General features: G+C 43.1%; 1 protein-coding gene across 2 annotated transcripts in view; it reads right to left on the bottom strand.

Moving 5' to 3' along the window:
• GRAMD4 (GRAM domain containing 4) overlaps positions 1 to 19,746 on the bottom strand; it is a 2,037,033-nt gene that overhangs the window by 1,784,658 nt on the left and 232,629 nt on the right. The window lies entirely within an intron of this gene.

Genomic DNA, 19,746 nt, shown 5'->3' with positions numbered 1-19,746 from the left:
GTAAAATCTCATACCACCCCCCGTTTGTTGATATACCATGACTGTGGTGTTGTTTGTGAATACCTTGAGAGGACCTGGAGAGAAGAGAGGAAGAAAGGCCTGAAGAGCCAGCATAAGAGCCAACATCTCTTTGATGTTGATGTGCTCCTTCTGCTGACAAGGTGACCACAGTCCCTGAACCCTCAGGGAGCCAAACGTTGCTCCCCATCACACATCTGAAGCATCTGTGAACAGATCCTGAGAGGGAAGAGGAGGCTGAAAAGGGAGCCTGGGATTGAGAGACAACTGCTGAATCCATCACAGAAGTTCTCTCGAGACACAGGAGAAGAGGAACAGGAAAGTCTACAGGATGCGCATGCTAAAGCCACACCAACTTCAGAAACCACTGAAACTTCTTCATGTTTAGGTTTGGCCAGAGGGAGTATTGGAATGGAGGAGGCTATGGACACCAGAGCTCTCAGTAAGTCCCTGGCTGTAATGGAGGCCAGGGGAATAAGAGTTTGAAAGAAAGAAATGAGAATTAATGCATCTGGAGGAGGCAGGGCTGTCAGCATTGGTACAGTCTGAATCCTGCAACCCAGAAAGACATGATCCTGAGAAGGAATCAGTGAAGACTTGAAGTTTATTGTGAACTCCAAGCTCTGAAGAAGAGAAATGGTAAAAATGAAGATTTTGCAAAAGGACCTCTGGAGAAGATGCCTGAATCAGTAGGTCATCCTAATAAGGAAAGATTTGGATCCCTTGAAGCCAGCAAAAGCCAATAATAGGAGCGACACATTCGGTGAATACCCTTGTGGCAGCAGAAAGGCCAAAGGGCAAAACACAAAACTGAAAATGCCAGGAAGCAACAGAGAAATGCAAAAATCCCTTGAAAAGAGGATGGATCAGAATATGGAGATAAGCATCCTTGAGGACCAGAGACACCAGAAAGTCCTGAGGGAGCAAGAAAGGAAAAAGTGTCTGAAGGGACAACATCCAAAAGGAAGGCACCTTCAGAAAAATGTTTAGATGGTAGAGGTCTAGGAATAGGTCTCCAAGTACCTTCTTTTCTGGGCACTAGAAACACTCTTGAATAAAACCATTTCCCCCCCTCTGGGACAAAGGCATATCTTGAATAGTACCCTGAGACAAGAGGTCTTTAAGAACCTCTGGGGAAAAAGGAAGTTGTTCCCAAGGAGGCTGAGGAATGACCATAAAAGAAGAGCAGGAAATCCAGACCATGAAGTACCCCTGCCGAATGAATGACAGAACTCAAGAATCCTGGGTGATTCGGAGGCAAACAGGAAGAGATGGAGAAAGCGAAAGAGAAATGTTTCTGGGAACATGTGGATAGTCAGACAGCACCAGGTTATTCAGAAAAAGGCTTAAGAATCCCTGCAGTCTGAGTGGCCTTAGCAAGAGCAGCCTGTTTACTACCCTTTTTACCTTTAGGAGGAGGGCGAGATTGCCTATGAACAAAGGCTGGCTTAGAAGGGCAGTTTTGCTGAAATGTAGGTATAGGAGAAACAAAGACATGCTTAAGCTCCTGTAAAGCCTTCCCCTTGTCCTGAAGAGACTTAAATAAACCAGAAGCTGCTTCACCAAACAAAAGTTTATTATCCAGAGGAGTATCCATCAACTTAGCCTTAATATCATCCGGGCAAAGGTTGAAGCCTAAGCCAAGAATATCTCCTCAGAACTGAACCAGAATCAGTGGCCCTAGAAGAGGCATCTGCTGCATCATAACTACATTTGATAGAATGATGAACTACCCGAGAGGAAGTCCCAAGCAATGAAAAAGCAGAAGATTTACTCTCAGAGTCTGGAATATTAGAAAGAAGTGGACAACCAGAAAAAAAAGAGCCAAGACATACCTAGAGATATGGGTCTGATAATTAATAGCCCTAAAAGCTAGGGTAGCTGAAGTATAAACCTTCTTACCCAGCCTATCCATGGTTCTACAGTCTTTGTCAGAAGGCAGTAACTTGGACGAAGAAAGCAGTTGATACAGTTTATCACAGGCTACAGACACCACAGAGGGGTCAGCAGCAGGACATTTAAACAAAAGGAACAATTCTCAGGCATCTTATAAAACCTATCAGACTTCTTGGGAGCAGGTGGCAGAGAATCCGGCACTTTAGAGGCATTGGAAAAAACATTCAATAAAGCAGGCAAGCTAGGAGGAATGGCCACAGGTTTAGGAGATTCCATCTGCAGTAACTCATAGTACCTCATATGGATATCCACAACCTAGACACAATTCCTCTTAAAAAAATTCCATCATCCTAAAGATTGTGTCCCCAAGGAAATTTCCACAGAATGATTATCTAGAGTATGAGAATCTTCCTCCTCAGACCCATAGTCTAAAGGAGAAGGAATCGGGATAGAATAAGCAAGGGAGTCATCATCAGAATCCACCTCAAAAGAATTCAATTCCCTGGGCATTTTAGGGGAAAAGAGGACCAAGGATGAGCAGGAACTGAAACCCTTTGAGGATGCCTCAATGACAGTAAACCATTAAATAACCCCTGAGTAAAGGCCTGCCACTCACTTTGTGGATCCTAGGAGCAGAAGAAACATAATTACCGGGTGAGCCACCAAGTTCATAATAACCTCAGGAGAAACACCCAGCAGAGGATGGGCAGCAGAAGATCCCAGTCTCACCTTATGCACCTTCTCCCCTGACGGCCGACCCTCGGGGCAGGAAGTTTCATCCACAGTACTTGCAGCAAAAAGCTTAAGACGCTGGTTCTCAAGATACAATGAAAAGGAAGAAAGTCTACTACAAAGACTTTTTGGGACAAACGTCTGACAAATTGAACACCTAGGCGAAAAAGACACTTATTGTTGCGGTCTTTATGGGGAATCAGTCTCCCACACTGCCATTTAACCTTCCTGGATGACATTAACCCCAAACAGCACAAAACATACCGAAAAAGTAACCAAAAACCCAACTGAGTACTTATATGCAAGTGTTAAGACTCCAGCAAAAAGGAGTAAGCACAGGAATGCAAACAAACAGAAAAACGGTAAAAACAACAGACGGAGGTAACAGCCCAATGGTTAAAAAAGCGCTCGGACTGGTGGCAAAGAAGTTATGAGGATGGTACGCCTGATCACCACCTTGATGCCCTCCCCTACACAAGAAGTATGCAGATGACCTTAAAGCAATGGTAGACTTTGGTAAACTGGCCAGATGGTGGGCTTCATGGCAGGGAATTCCAACTATAAGGAATACTGCACCAGTAAATGTAAGGATATCGTACAGTATTGCATATCTCCACACCACAGCATACACACTACACTTCAGAAAAACAGTTCAAGCTGTAGAGAAATCATTCATATGAAACTGATGACATTCTATAGCAGTGCCATCTTCCATACAGAGAAATGGAAGTGCTTCTATTTCTCAAATGCAAACTGATCAACCCAGCAAAACCATGCAGTAAAAAAACCAACAACATTTTTTTGCATATATTTCACCACATTTTAATTAGGTAATACTGCCAATCATTAGCGGACTGGAGTTCCGCTGTGGCGACCCCTAACCGGGAAAAGCCGAAAGGCACAAACTGAAAGAAGCTTCAAAGCCTCAAGTATTTAAACAAGCACAGATACTCTCTCTATGCATACATGTAACGGTTTACTTCCACGACTAGTGTGAAATTATGAAGCAGGGCTGACTGAAGTCACCAAGACAGTGAAGTCTGGCAACAGCAAAACCTACTTGACACAAGACATTGCTACCTCTGATGCTGATCCGTACTAGAATTTTAAAGGAAAACAATTCTAGACCTCAGTAAAATCCAAACAGAGGCAACACCAATAGCATCTATTAAACATCTTTTTAAACTTATTTTTGGTCTCCCTGCAGCTAACGATCAGATGACACTGGTGTAATGCCCTGGACCATAGACACCAAATGTCACCCAATACCCTCAACCTAATCAGATATTTGTCCTGTAGTCACGCAGGAGATTGAGGTATCCCAGGGCATCATCATCATATTTGCTGCCATAAGGATTTTTTATCAAAAGTCTACTGACATATTGCCAGTAAGACCAGTATTTGTGTACCCCAGTACTGCTAAGCTAGGATAGACAACACCAGTAACATCACTAAGGGATAGTTAACTCATTCCCTCCAGTAGATCTCTTTTGAGTGTGTACCTTTAACTCCTAGTGGGCGTGGCTTCAGCATTTAAAAATTGAAGTTATCACCTTACATTTTTAACAAATACCCATTGACAGAGGTCATATATCAATACAATTGTGTTTGCTATCATGTATGCTTCAAGATAAAATTTTCCAGTACCTTGTATGTAACATGGTTTTGGAATTATTAATGCAAATATGAACAGGCAATATTTGACGCCTAGAGGAGCAGTAGGGTGTAACTACAGAAACGCCTTAAGACGTCATTCGGCTGTAATAGGTGGTTTTGAATCAGTTGGCAAGTACACTAAAAAATTTTTGTTGAAGCAACTGAAGCAATTACTTTCTCCATGCTAACCAAGGACAGATGGTTCAGTTTCCTCCAAAATTAAAAAAAAAAAAAATGTTTTTAGAATAGAGACCAAGGAAACTCTCTTCAATGACAACAGTTACAAAAATTACTGCTTTACATGTTCCCGTCCCACAAATATTTACTTAAGGAAATTGTTACATGTGCCTCTGTTTTTAACAAGATCCTCTTTGCTATCACAGCTACAGGGTCTAATGCTATGAAATCTTCTTTGCAAATCACAGCAGCCACACTAAATTTGTTCTACTCATCAACTTGACTTGAAGTACATTTCTAAGCAACTAAGAAAACTAGTCATTTCTTCTCCCAAACAACAATCCTTTTCTAAGCTTGACAGAAGGTAATAAAAGTGACAACCTAGTAATTTAAAAGCTTTTTTTTTTTTTTTTTATCTGCAGGGTACTAGAGATGAGCAAAGATTTGTATTAAGGGTTGTTCTTTTCAGCTTTTCCCAGTTAGGGGTCGCCACAGCGGAACTCCAGTCCGTTGATTGGCAGTAGATTTTTATGGTGCTGAGGTGCCAGCCCGATACCCAACCTTCAACGAAGGCACGCCCATTCACGCATGTCTTTCAAACGCCACTCGACCGCGGGGAGGACTATTTGTATCTAGGGTAAAAAGATAAAATACTCCTGCAGTCTCAAACATTTATTATGGAGAACACTCATATATGGGAGAGCAGAAAATCAAGGTCCCGTCTCCACAAACCTTAAAAGCTTGATTTATATCATTTTGATCAAATTCAACAAAAAATACAGCCAATGACCAATTAAACTGAACACTACAGCATTAATTTTGATATGATCTCCTGGCTCAGAACCTTTCCATATTAGGCACAAGTTTAGAATTCGGGAAAAGAACTTTTCACACTTGCCATGTTGACACTTACATGTTGGCAGGAAATAAACCATCAGAAGCAGATTAAAGCAATCAAGAATCAGTCTTGAAATTATTTTTATTTATTTATTTTTTTAATATGAACACTAACATTTTTCCTTCCTTTTACACTTCTCCCTTCACATTCCTCCATCTGATGCAGCATCACTCAAATCATGTGCTTCTTTGCGACTGAGCAATGCCAACAGTTTTTCAAATGGGTAGCACCCTTTCACTTGTTCATAAATACTCTTCACGTGCAGTTTCCTTTCGTCCCCGACATGCACAATGCTTATACAGTTGTTTTACAAATAAAGTCTTATTGCCAATAAAAACATGTCTATGTCTTGATGGAATAAAGACAGCTTGAATAACTTTCTGTTAAAAATTCCCCCTCAAATAAATTTTCATTATGTTCCTCACTTCACTCCAATGTAGTCAGTGGTAATGATTCAGTTCTAGTCATTTGCATGCTTTGGAGTTTTACACATTTTCTAGATTCTAAGAATTAAAGCTTTACACATTAACAAAATAAGTCCCAATAGTAATCATGATAGCAATCAGCATCATTTCAAAATACTTCCTACTCAACCACAAAAAGGCTAGTTAACCATACCCACTGAAACCAAAGCTTCTTTAGCACAAGACATTTCAGAAACTTTCTGAATAATTTCTAGTTAACTACAAATGGTACCAGTGTTATGAATAAACGAGCAGCACTCCATTTGATGACTGCACATATACCACACACAGAAGTAATGGTGACGTCAAGTGCCATTCTATTCTGCTGCACCGCACTGCGCATGGCAGTCATTCCAACAGTGATCAAATTTATTGATTCAAAAGTAGCACTGCTTAATGTTTCTAAAAGCTTAAGTAATTTGCTCAACTCCCAGACTTTACTGTCCCATAAGCAGATAAAATTCCTTCTCCAGAAATAACACCATTACCAAAATCTATTTGAGCTAGTCCTTTAAAAGAAGTTTTTTTTTTAAAAACAGCATGGTGGTAAACCCAAGCAGTATCCATTTTCCCAACTGGAAAGTGTCTGCATGTCGTACAGCTTGGATAACCTGGTCTACATAGCAACCGACCAGTCTGTTTACCAAGGTTATGCTTGGTCTCCCCAGATGCAATAGTATTCATGTAATGCTCCCATAACCCTCCCTCTAGCCCCATCATAAACTTTCAAAGTGAAACTTTTGAAAGTAACAAATCTCCTTTAACAGTAATCGATAGTTGAAGAGGTACAGTTATGCTTAGCTTTCTGTTTTTTAGTGAACTAAATAGTGCAAAATACTGAATGTAGTTGTGTATCAGTCACTGGTATTGAAATTAATGGAGTATCCCCTTCATGTGCAGTTGGTATATGCACACAAACCAGCAGTCACTAACGGTAAGAATTTTGGTGTGTGTTTGTGTATCTAAACAAGCAGAAAAAGTATTGAATTTACGATGCCAGATGTTCTTGATTCAGTTATAATCAAATGCCTGCCCCTATTTTCAGTAACCCACTTAACTTTAATAAATGATTCAGCACAATGGTTGCAGATGACAATGTACTCACAGTTACAGATGACAAAAAGTAGTCAAAATAAAATGCAGAAAATCACTAACTGTTCCACTGATAAGTCCATTTGAAAACTGAGCATGTTGCTGCTGGAGAGGGTTTTGAAGAAACTGCAAACATGGATGTTGGACTGTTCATTTATAGTTCATATGAAGTTGATTTCCAAATAAACTCCAAAAGGAAGTGTTGGTTGTGTACAATCCCATAAAACATTTTTTGGTTACTTGGTCCATTGTCCAAAAGACATGACAAATCCTCAATGTTTGTTTCACAAGCAAGAAAAGATAATGGCATTGGAGAGTCAACAACCCTTATCTTGGATCAAGATGAAGTTATGGATTCACTCAATTTTACCTCCAAATTTGATTTGATTCAAAAAGCAAATCACTCACTTTCACTTCCAGATTTGATCTGGATGGCAAAGTGAAAAAAAGTCTTTGATCATCAATTCCAGATGCAAAGGTGTCCCTGTTTTTTTTGTCTGGTACAATTTGAAATAGGTTCTGCTGTTTCATGAGGGATGACACTGACTGCAGCGCAACTGCACTCATCATGAGAGACAGCGTTTTCTTGATGTGTGACACAGGGATCCAGGTGGACAGTCCTTTGCAGTGCATGGCAGAAATGGTTGTATGCAAAGCCAAGTAGGGTCCATTTCCATTTAGAGCATAAAGAATATTTTTGAGAGAAGGATTTAATGCAGATGAAATCTCCTGGTTGCAAGTCATGATGATCATTCACTACAGGCTGTCTTACAGCCTAAGAAACAGTTTTGTAGTAGTGCTGCAAAAATGGAACAGAGATTTGCAATATGGGAAAATAGATTCATCCACATTCTGTAAGTCCAAATGTTTAGGGAGAAGTGTAGCAGGTATTCTCATGGGTCTGTCCATCAAAACTTCATGAGGGGATAACTTTCTAGTATTACTAACTGCACTTTGCATTCTGGATAGAACTAAAGGTAAAGCTTTGAGGCATTTAAGACCATTGTCCTCACACAACTCAACAAGCCAAATATTTATAATCTAATTTGTCCTCTGCACAACTCCTGAAACTTGTGGTCTGTAAGGGTAAAGTCGAATATGTAAATGACTGAATACAAGGAACACCAAATCTTGATATCAATTCCAGAAGGAGCTTTCTAGCTACAGTGTTTGCATCATTCTTTGCACAAGGATAAGCTTCTTCCCATCCAGAAAAAGCAACAACAATGACAAATACATATTTAATGTTTTTCTGGCTGCCAGGATAGTTTTAAACACATTATGTTCTAAACATATACAAGTGTTTACAAAATGTTGAGTGACTTCTGAAAGGTGAGGGGCATAACAATCATTTGAAATCTGTTTTAACCAACTCAGTTAAGAAATTTTGTGGAGCTACCAACCATCCAGATTGCGCCACAAAATGTCCAGAGAACAGCTGCAGCCATCACAAATCCACCTCACACTTTCAATTTACTTAGTATGGTTCTAGAAAAATAATTCCTTAAAGAAATCGTGCTGCTAGTTTCATGAAGTTTACTGCTGCTCTCTACATGTAAATGCAAACAGATACTGGCTATTTGGGTGTATAGGAATAGAGAAGAGGGCAGATAAGATATCTAGCACTGAGAAGATAGAATTTGATGGGATAGAAAGTACAGTTGTGTACACATACCATAAATGTAAATGTTAGAGTGTATTCACTGTTGCAGTCATCACACTTAAGTTATCTGCCTGCAGGTAGCCCTCAGTCGGACTGAATATCGGAGTCTTGGGATTTCTGCATCGGATGCTGTCGCTTCTTCCATGACGTCAGGTTGTCAGGGGGTATAAACCAGGCAGCCGATGCCATTACATCAGTTTTTCTTGCCCCAGACATCAGAAGCCCTCCAAATAGGAAGCTAGTATATAGTGTGAAACACCACCAGTAAAAAGTAAATACCCCTGCCATAAAAAAATGGCCATATAGAGGATAGGTAGAAAGGATAGAGAAAAACAGGGGGCTGGAGGGAGGGAAACCAGGACTGCAACAGTGAATACACTCCAACATCCACATTTATGGTAAGTGTACACAACTGTACTATGTTCTCCGTGTTTCACTGTTGTAGTCATCACACTTGGGTTGATTCCCAAAGCTGACGAAGGGTGGAGGCATTCAAGAGGAGTTGGGGCTGGCTAGCTGGCCTTATAAGACTGCTGTAGCAAATCCAGCTCTGAATTTAGAAAAAATAGATGAGTGATAATGCTTGGTGAAGGTGTGTACAGAACTCCAGGTTGCAGCTTCCAGAATGTCCCTGGTAGGGACTCCCCTGAGAAATGCTGTAGAGGTGGAAGTAGCCCTAGTGGAATGTGTTCTAATCCCCTGTGAGGTAGGTTTTCCATGGTGCTTGTAGCAGAAATGGATGCAGTGTGCTATCCATTTGGAAATGGTTTGCTTTGAAATGGCCTTGCCCTTTGCCCCTGTAGCAAAGCTGACTAGCAGTTGGTCAGATTTTCTGAAAGGTTTCGTCCTGTCAAGGAAGAACCTGAACTGTCTGTGCACGTTCAAGGAGTGCAGGATCCCCTCCCCTTTATTTTGAGGATTAGAGAAGAAGGTTGGCAAATGGATGGCTAGGTTTAGAGCCACACTGGAGACCACCTTAGGCATAAAGGACGGGCTAGTCCTGAGGGAAACCCTGTCAGCATGGAAAATAATGAAGGGTTCCACAGCCATTAGTGCCTGCAACTCAGATACTCTTCTAGCTGAGGTTATGGCTAAAAGCAAGGCTGTTTTCCAAGAAAGGAATTTCAACTCTGCTGAAGCTGCAGGTTCAAAAGAGGGGAGCGTGAGCTTTTCCAGTACAAAGTTAAAGTCCCAGGCAGGGATGGGTGCTCTCCTAGGGGGCCTTAAGTTGTTAGCCCCTCTCAGAAACTGTTTGATGAGAGGGTGAGAGAATAGAGGTGGCTCAGTATTATGAGGTGAGATGGCAGAGGCATGGATCTTAATGCAGGAGAAAGATAGGCCTCTGTGGAGTAGCTCTGCTAGGTAATCAAGGATTTGAGGTAAGGGGGGCACACAGCTGTGTCCATTCCTTGAGACTGGACTCCAAAAGCAATATCTTTTCCACTTTTCATCATAGGATTTTTTAGTACTAGGCCTTCTTGCCTCAATAATGACGTCCAACAACTGCTTGCTGAGGGTTGCTGGTGGAGTATTCAGGGGATAAGCCAGGCTGCAAGGTTTAGGGTTTGCAGCTGTGGATGCAAAATCTGTCCCTCCTGCTGAGACAACAGGGAAGGAGTCTGACGAAAGTGCCAGGGTGGCACTGTTGTCAGACTGTGTAAGAGTGGGTACCACTGCTGGCGTGGCTAATGTGAAGCAATAAGAATTGCCCTTGGGCTGTCCCGTCTGATCTTGAGTAGTACCTTTGAGAGGAAGGGCAGAGGGGGAAAGGCATAAATTGAGAGGTTTTCCCATTTGAAGGATAAGGCATCCACCTTCCAGGCCCTGCTGTGAGGGTTCCTGGTGCAAAATTTTCTCAATTAGTGGTACTTGGGGGAGGCAAAGAGGTCCACCTCCAGTGTCCACCACCTCTGGATTAGAATGTTGAAGGTGTTGGGCTCCAAATTCCACTCGCCTGGGTCAAGGAGATTTCTGCTTAAGTCATTTGCCAGTGAATTCTGTTTGCCTGGCAGGAACTGAGCTTGCACATGCACTTGGTTGCTCAAGGCTGTGTTCCACAGGGCTATGGCTAACCTTCAGAGTAGGTAAGAATGGGTTCCCCCCTGTTTATGCATCCCATAACTGAGGTGTTGTCAGTTTTTATCAGCAGTTGTCCTGAAAGGATTAGGTATTTGAAGGCCGTCAGAGCATACTGTATAGCTAACATCTTGGGTTCATAGGCAGGTACTAGGCTATCAGCCCGAAGGCATTTATAAGCCTAGCTGGAATGTGTTGGCTTTCGCCGCCCCCTTAGATTAGTTCACTGTGCTTCTGTCCAGCAGACACTGAAGTGATCCCCTGGGTAAACTTTGTTTCCCATCCACTCGTCAAGGTTTCTCTTAAAGAGTGTTAGCGAGGAGCTCTTCCTAATGTACATTGGAATCTTGTTCCAGAGCATGGGAAGTCTCTGGGATAGGAATCTATCCCTCCAGCAAATCCTATTTATTGTGGTGAGGTTTAGATCCCTACAGCATGTGGCTTGAGGGGATATGGTTTTCTTTAGGTGGAGCATGTCCATCAATTCTGGGTTGGACATGGCCTTGTATGTCAGGCAGAGATCACCTCTGAGTAGGCGGTATGCAACAGAGCACAGCTTGAGTTTCTTCAGTCAAGCTGCATAGGGCATCTGCTTGAGGTCAGTGATCCTCTTGGTGAGGTAACTTTTGTGGTCTTTCCATCTGTTGCAGGTGTCTTGTAAGGTACACCCCAAATGAGGTGTTGTACTCAATGATGGGTCTGATGAGTAATGCGTAGAGGGGCACAATGATCTCTTTTGATCTGGATGCAAACCCTTTTGTGATTAGTTGGGCCACATAGGATTTTCTAACTACTTTGGCAATGTGATTATCAAAGGAGAGGTTACTATCTACTTGGGTCCGCAGATCTCTTATTACGTCTTCCGTATTTAGGGGGCTACCACCTATGTGGTAGGTTGTGGGTACTTTGTTTTTTCCAAAGGGGATGACTATGCACTTTTTGGCATTTAGCTTGAGGCCATGGTTTTGACACCAGGTATCTGTCTCAGTGAGACCCTTTTGGAGGATGTCTGTGTCCGCCGGAGAGTCAATTATAGCCCCTAGTTTGCAGTCATCTGCAAACTTGGTCAGCCATAGTCCTGTGCTTGCCTGAACCTCTGCGAAGTATATGCCGAACAGGAGGGGTCCGAAGACTGAGCCCTGGGGAACACCACTTGCAACCGGTTTCGAATCAGACCAAGCTCCCGCAACTCTTACCATGTGGGTTCTGTCCGTGAACCAGTTGGCAAACCATCTCGTGACGTAGGGGTTTATGTTCAGGCTGGTGAGCTTGTCTATAACAACTGAATGGGGGAATGGTGTTGAAAGCCTTTGAGAGGTCTAGACAGGCTGTGTGTACCTCCTTTCCCTCGTCTATAGCCTTGGTAACTGTTTCAAAGAAGTCCACCGGGTTTAGGAGGCATGATCTGCCCCTTAAAGCCGAACTGGGTAGGGTCCAGTGTTTGGAGGTTCCTAATGTCGCTGTTTATGAGATCCATGATGATGCGCTCCATAGCCTTGCAGACCAAGCTAGTCAGGCTTATAGGGCGATAGTTCCTGGGGTCGGTTGTGGCACCACCTTTGCGGAGCAGAATAGCCATTGCTGTGTGCCACTCTATGGAGAGGCTGAGTTTGAATAGTGTGTTTACGTGAGGGGTTAGTTCATCTTTGAGCTTGTGTAGACGCAGCCAGGGACACCGTCCAGTCCCACTGATGCTGTGTTTTTGACTTTGGAGCTGTTTTAACCTGAGTGTCTGTGATTTCAGGTGCACTGCATTCTTCTGTTATAGTTATGGGCCCTTTTGGGGGTGAGGGGGGGGGTGAAATTTGCACTGAATCTTACTGCCAGGATGTTGACGATATCGGTCGGTTCTGTGTATTTTGTGCCATTGTGCACTAACTCCGAGCAGATCTGAGAATTGCCACTTAGATTCTTGACATAGCTAAAGAATGCCTTGTGGTTATCTTTGGAGTCCTTGGCATTTTTTCTTTCGAAGCTAGCCTTGGATGATTTTATGAGGGATTGGAGTTTCTTGCTGATACTGATCAGGGATGTCTTCTCTTCTTGGGATTTTACTCTTTTCTGTACTAGTTTCCTCCTCCTATTGTATAGCTTGTTTATGGCAGGGGTCCACCAGACTTGGTTTCCTTTTCATGGAGGAGTGAGTCTTGGTTTTGCTTGGGATAGCATGATCCATGCATTCTTGTAGGTGCCCGTAGAGTGCATTAGTAAAGGATTTTGCAGCTTGGACAGCGTTAACCTTTGGCATGGGGGCTTTGAAACTTTCCAACTCGGTCTTAAGTAACCTGAAGTTTGCTTTTGAAAAAATTTTCACGGTGGTTTCTTTGACCAGGGGTGGGGGCAGAATGTGGATATCCACAGTGATTAGTTTATGGTCAGATCTAACCAGCGAGGGGTTGACCTCCGGTGTGGAACGGTCGCCCATGTTGGTGATGACCAGGTCCAACATGTTGTCACCTCTGGTGGGGGTGTTGACCAGATGATCCAGGGCATTTGAGTTTATAAATTCTAGGAAATGTTGGGCAAGGGAGTTAGTACTGGAGTAGTTCTCCCAGTTAATGTTTGGGGTAATTGAAATCACCCAATATCAGGGTGTTTGGTAGGACCTTTATGTTTCCTAGTGTTTCCATAAATGCGGAATGGGGGTCCTGGGACATGGTGGGTGATCTGTAGAAAGCTACAATTTGAATTGCAGTTTTGCCCGTTGTTAGTTGCACGTGGATGATCTCTGAAGCATCGTGCTGTGCCACTAACCTGGAGGTGTGGGTATCCTTGAAGAGCAGGAGAATTTGTCCTGGGGTCCACTTTCCCTGAATGCATTTGCCTGCCATGTGAGCCCTCCATGCATAGTCTGATGCATCTGTAGTCAGGGTTTGGGTGGCAAGGGGTTGAGCGAAAGGCAGTCTCTTGTTGTGGTTGCATGCTTCTGCCCACAAAGGAACTCTACCCTTAAACAAAGAATGATCGGAATGACTGTTTCCAGGTCCTGAGAATGTTGGCACCAAAGACTTTTCAAGTACTATTGAATTTTCTTCATATGCAGTCCTGCATATGGAATTAGAAGAATGCATGAGGCCATGAACCCTAGGGCTTGCAGTATTTTCCTTACAGATAGCTGGGTTTTGGTGGCCATGTGTTTGAAGTAGTTGTTCAAATACATCTGTTTTTCTGGAGTGAGAAAGGCCATCTGGGAAGTTGTGTTCAAGCTTGTTCTCAGGAATACAATTTTTTGACTGGGCACCAGTTGTGATTTCTTTTCGTTGATGGTGTACCCCAATCAAGATAGGAGTCTTTTTACAAATGTCAGGGGTTGAAGTAGTAATTCCGGGCCGTTCGCCTGTATCAGGCAATCATCCAAGTATGGGAAAATTTGGATATTTCTCTGCCTGCAGTGTGCAATGGCTGGAGCCAGGCACTTTGTGAATACTCTGGGTGCAGTAGATAGGCCAAAGGGAAGTACAGAGAACTGACAGTGCATAGAGCTTGCCCTGAAGTGGGGATATCTCCTGCAAGACCTCCCTTATGGGGATGTGCAGATAGGCTTCTTTCAAGTCTAGAGTGGCTAGCCAGGCATCCTTGGCTAGCATAGGGAGAAGCTGTTGCAGGGTTAGCATTCTGAATTTTGGGACCATCACAAATGTGTTGAGAATTGATAGATCCAGGATTGGGTGCCAAGAGCCCTCTTTTCTGGGCACAAGGAACAGTCTGGAGTAGAAACCCTGTCCCCTTTGTTCTTCTGCAAACAGGTTGGATGGCCCTGATACTGAGCAGGGAATGTACTTGCTTTTGAGCCTCTGCCCACTGGTTTGGAGGGTCTGGAAACCCACTTGGGGTTGGCAGGGAATGGAAGCAGAATATGTAACCCTGGGATACAATGTTTAGAACCCATCGGTCCTGAGTAATGGACATCCAGTTTTTGGCATGAAGGGCACGTTTTCCACCTAGGGGCGCAAGTAGATGGGCAGGGCTGGGAAGGACAACTGACAAGTCATTATGAACTTTTACCTTAATGGGGTGGCTTGCCACTCCCTGTTTTTGAGGTGGGAACACTCCATTGTTTAGATCTCTGCATACCCTGACACTGTAGTCTTTGGGGTATGGTTCCCCTGGGTTTGGACTGTGAAGGCCTGGAAGGGGCTGGAAAGGACCATTTTTTTGTAGGCCAATGCCTACTGAATCTAGGTGGCTACACTTGTAAGAATTCTTTAACAGTTTGCATAGATTTAGCTTTTTCTTCCATCTTTTTAAGAACCTATTCTGCTTTGGTGCCAAAGAAATGGTCCTCATTTAAAGGAGCGTCTAGTAATTTTGATTTAACATAGTCTGGCAAGGTTTGTTCCTTCAGCCAAGCATGCCTTCTCAGTACAGATCCAGTGACTGCAGCCCTGCAAGATGCTTCTAGGGCATCAAAGCCACACTGCAAAGTATGCTTACTAACTTGGTTTGCAGAATGCATTAAACCTCTTGTAAATCTTTATTTTCTGCACAATTTGGAAGTAACACCATTTTTTTGTTTAATTTGTTCCATAATATGCTGCTGGTACTTCAACATATGAAACTGGTAATTCAATGCCCTGATGGCAAGAGTTGCAGAGGTATATACCTTCTTACCCAATCTGTCTAAAGCTCTGGAATCCCTGCCTGAAGGAGTAGGGTTTTTGGCTGTAGTAGCCTTAATATCTTTAGGGCCCTGGGAAATGGTCTCTGGATCCGCAGTAGGATTCTTAACGAGAAATCTGTGAGAATCAGGTACTCCATAGTACCCGTCAGGTTTTCTAGGGGCCAGTGGTAAAGTGTCTGGAGTAAGACTGGATTCCATAAAGACATCATCTATAACATCCAGAACAGGGGGTATAGCTAGGGGCCTATGTTGAGGCAACTGTAAAAATTCTCTGAGTCTCTTTTTGGACTGAGGATAATCCTGGCATTCCCAGCGGAAATGCTCTCTTAAAGTATGCAAGGTTTCACCAAAAGAAAAAGCATCTGGAGGGGAGGCAGAGGGAATGGATTCCTCTGCATCTGAATCCTCAAAGGTAGATAAGGTATGTCCTGGAAATCAGAAGGGTCAGAGTCATCGGACTCCTGGTCTGTAGAATCAGAAAGAAACTCAATTATTGGTCTCTTAGCAGGGGAAGGCTGGCTTCCCCTAATTAGGGTGATAAAGTCTTCAGCCATTCTAAGCATTTGTTTTTGAGGCATGGGAGCTTGAGCATGCACTTTGGTCGTCTGTTTTCTAGGCGTAGTGCATACTCTGGGCCTGAGAAACAATGTAGTTTTAGCTAGAAAAGAAGTCTGTTTAATGCAAATATCGGTAGGTCGGAATACACCCTCAGAAGCCGGTGCCTGCACAGCGGCTCCAGACCCATCCAAGGTACAGACATCCGCAGGTTCCATTGTCGAAGAAGCATCTCGTGGCATACCGGACTCCGAATGGGTCTCAGCAGAGGACTGCAAATCTGCAGAAGTGGGCATCAGGGGCTGCAAAGGCACCTCGCTGAGTACAGGTGGACTGGCGACTAACTTAACGGAAGCGTCATCGGCAGTTTTTGACCTATGCGGTCTGTCTGTCTTTATCTTTGCGCTTTTTTGGAAGATCGGTAGTGAGATGGCTTACCGAAACCATTTCGGAATACGGAGAACGAGAGCGAAAGAATTTAGAGACAAAAATAGCCCGACGATGAATGGTTCAGGAGTTAAACAAGGCACAAAACCGACAGGGAGGGATGTCATGGTCTGGGCCTAAACAGGTGACACAGTAAGAATGAAAATCTGAGAGGTATTTGCTTTCCACAGGCAAGACAATTGTTAAATTTTTCTGTGTTCGGTTAGAGGAAGAAAAAAGAATCCCCAATAGCGTACTTAGCGTTAGAAGACTTCAGGTTTGAAACTCGAAAAACGAAAATTTCAGGTAGTGGCCGACCGGTACTTGCAAACTGCTTCTGCTTCGGGCTCCTTCCCGGCAAGGAGGACCGATGTAATGGCATCGGCTGCCTGTTTTATACCCCTGACGACCTGACTTCATGGAAGAAGTGACAGCATCCGACGCAGGAAATCCCAAGACTCTGGTATTCAGGCCGGCTGAGGGCTACCTGCAGGCAGATAACCCAAGTGTGATGACTGCAACACTGAAACACGAAGAACATCTTATGATTGCGGCAGGGTTAGGAACTACATGAAAAATGTAGTATTACTACGGTGTTAAGCATTTGTAAATCTTGTACAAATGTATAAGTGTTTTTTCCTGCTTTCTTGACTAGAAAGCCAGGACTGTTACATGGACTTCTGGTTGGGACTACTATACCTTGCAGCTGTAAAACAGGTTTGATTCCTTTCTCTGCTTCAGCAAACAAGAAGTATTTGACTACCAATGGCAGGCGCTCACAAGGTTTTAAGATTTTTCACACAGGTTCTGCATCTTTTATGAGTCCCACCTCATTTTCATAGGTACTTCAGTACTTTGGACGGATTGCTTCTAATCCCTCCAAACCTTCAGTGTTTGAATTTTGTTTTGATGTTAAAACAGCAGAGAGTTTCTCATCTGCACACATATTAGTTGAATACAATCCTAAACGTTCATTTGGAATGTCAAGAAAAACACCATCTGGGGTAGAATACACAGTACATTTCAGCTTACATAATAAATATCTACCTAGAAAGATTTAAAAGGGCAGCATTTCCTACAACAAAAGCATGTTGTTCTTTTAGCAAACTGATTTGAATAGGAATAGATTTTGTTTCTGGGTAGTCTAAAAGAACTCTGGACACTCCCACTCCATGAACTGTTTTGGTGGAAAGCAGGAAATTTTAAGCATCTGCTAAAGTAATCATAGTTCTGGTTGTTGCTGTATCGACAAGAAAAAGAAGAGATGAGTTGCACACTAAAGTTGACAAAAAGACCTTCTCGGTTAATCGGTACTAAGGGAAATAGCTGTGGTTCCTGTTCATGGCTGCCCTAATGAGTTTACTGCCAAGCAGTACTCGAAATGGGAGGATGACTTTCTGCTTGCTGTGACATTTGGACATTCACTGAATTTGTCTGTTGTAGAGAAAGTGGGCATTCATTTTGTCAGTGTCCAAGCTGCCCACAACTGAAACAATGAAATAAATGTGGTTCACTTTGGGGTGACTGTGGTGACATAGGGGAATGGTAATGTTGTTGATACGGTCCTTTAGCTTGCGTATGAAGAACCTAAATCTACCTCTTCATCGGCGAGTCCTTCTCTTTCCCCATGAATCAGTATTCAACTGTTGGAGCTGAATGTTACCTAACTTTTTCTTCTCTGAGTATATTACCTGCTACATATCGTGCTTGGCTCACAATTTCATAAATGCCTAAACTTGGTCAATTAAAAAAAAAACTTCTGTTCCTGAATTGGAAGTAATAAGCCTTTTACAAAAGCAGCCAAACAGCCTATGTTGAGTAAGAGAACGGTGCATTTGTGTATTTACTACTTCAATATCAGTGGAAGACAAGTATGTTTTTTCCATGATTTGTTTAGAAGGGGGGGGGGAATCAACTGATACTCTTCTCCATCAATAATTATTGGAAACTGTGCAACCAATTGTTCAATCTTCTTTAGGGTGTAAATTTTCAGTGAAGTGTTTTAATTAATTAATCATTTTAGTTTTCTTCCATGCTTTGTGTTGCCTCCGTGTTTGTTTGCTTTAACTTCTCCCCTTTATTGACTATTCTTAGCATTAAATTTGATGCTATCATGGTAGATGGTGGCTGTTGCTGTTGTCCAAGCTTGGTATTATAAACCGACCCATGGGGATGAGCAGAAGTACTGGAAGTAACTTTGTGCTGTGGCTGTGGAGGTACTAGATGATTCGGCAAGGTGCACCTCCACCTGCCTCTCGGAGAGGGAGACCTACTGGCTTCATAAGAAGAAGGCTTATCATAATGTGGAGGAGGGGCAGAAGAAATCTGAAACCAGTTGTCATTTGAATATTCTGGCCGCATAAAGTACATTTGTGTACACTTACCATAAATGTAGATGTTCTAGTGTATTCACTGTTGCAGTCATCACATTTGGGTTATCTGCCTGCAGGTAGCCCTCTGCCGGCCTGAATACCAGTCTCTTCGGATTTCTGCATCGGATGCTGTAGCTTCTTCCATGACATCATGTCGTCAGGGGTATAAAACATGCAGCAGACGGCATTACATTAGTTTTTCCTGCCCCAGATGTCAGGTGCCCCCACAAGAGGAAGCAATTATATGGTATGGTACACCCTCATCAAAAAGCAAATACACAAGAAAAAATAAATATACCAACAAGAAGGAAAGGTAGAGCCAAGAGAAGTCAGGGGGCTGGAGGGAGGGTAACCAGGACTGAAACAGTGAATACACTCGAACATCTAAATTTATGGTAAGTGTACACAACTGTACTATGTTCTTAGTGTTTCATTGTTGCAGTCACCACATTTGGGTTGATTCCCAAAGCTAAGGAAGGGAGGAGGAAGTTAAAGACCATTAGGGCCAGCTATTAAGCCCTGCAAGACTGCAGTGGCAAATCTAGCTCTGGATTTAGAAAAGACAGGCATGTGATAATGCTTGGTACAGCGCTCCAGGTAGCAGCTTCTTGCCCCTGGTAGGGACTCCTCTGAGAAATGCCGCAGAGGTAGATGCAGCCCAGGTGGAATGTGATCTTATCCTCTGTGGGGTAGGCTTTCCGTGGTGCTTGTAGCAGAAATTAATGCAATGGGCTATCCATTTGGAAATGGTTTGCTTTGAAATGGCATTCCCCTCTGCCCCTGCAGCAAAGCCAACCAGCAGCTGTTCAGATTTTCTGAGAGTCTTAGTCCTGTCCAAATAGAATCTAAGCTGTCTGTGCACATCCAGAGAGTGCAGTATTCTTTCCCCTTTGTTTTATGGATTAGGGGGAAAAAAAGTAGGCAAATGAATAGACTGATTAAGGGCCACACTAGACACCACCTTGGGCATAAATGAAGGATTAGTTTTGAGGGAAACCCTGTCCGCAAGGAAGATAATGAAGGGTTCCACTGCCATGAGTGCCTGTAATTCACACTTTTCTTGCTGAAATGATGGCTAAAGGAAGGCTGTTTTCCAAGAA

This window comes from Protopterus annectens, chromosome 11.part0, assembly GCF_019279795.1.
Source record: "Protopterus annectens isolate FY-2018-M chromosome 11.part0, PAN1.0, whole genome shotgun sequence".
NCBI classification, from domain to species: Eukaryota; Metazoa; Chordata; order Ceratodontiformes; family Protopteridae; genus Protopterus; species Protopterus annectens.
The sequence above is the reverse complement of the archived record's forward strand: the minus strand, read 5'-3'. Positions and strand labels throughout refer to the sequence as shown.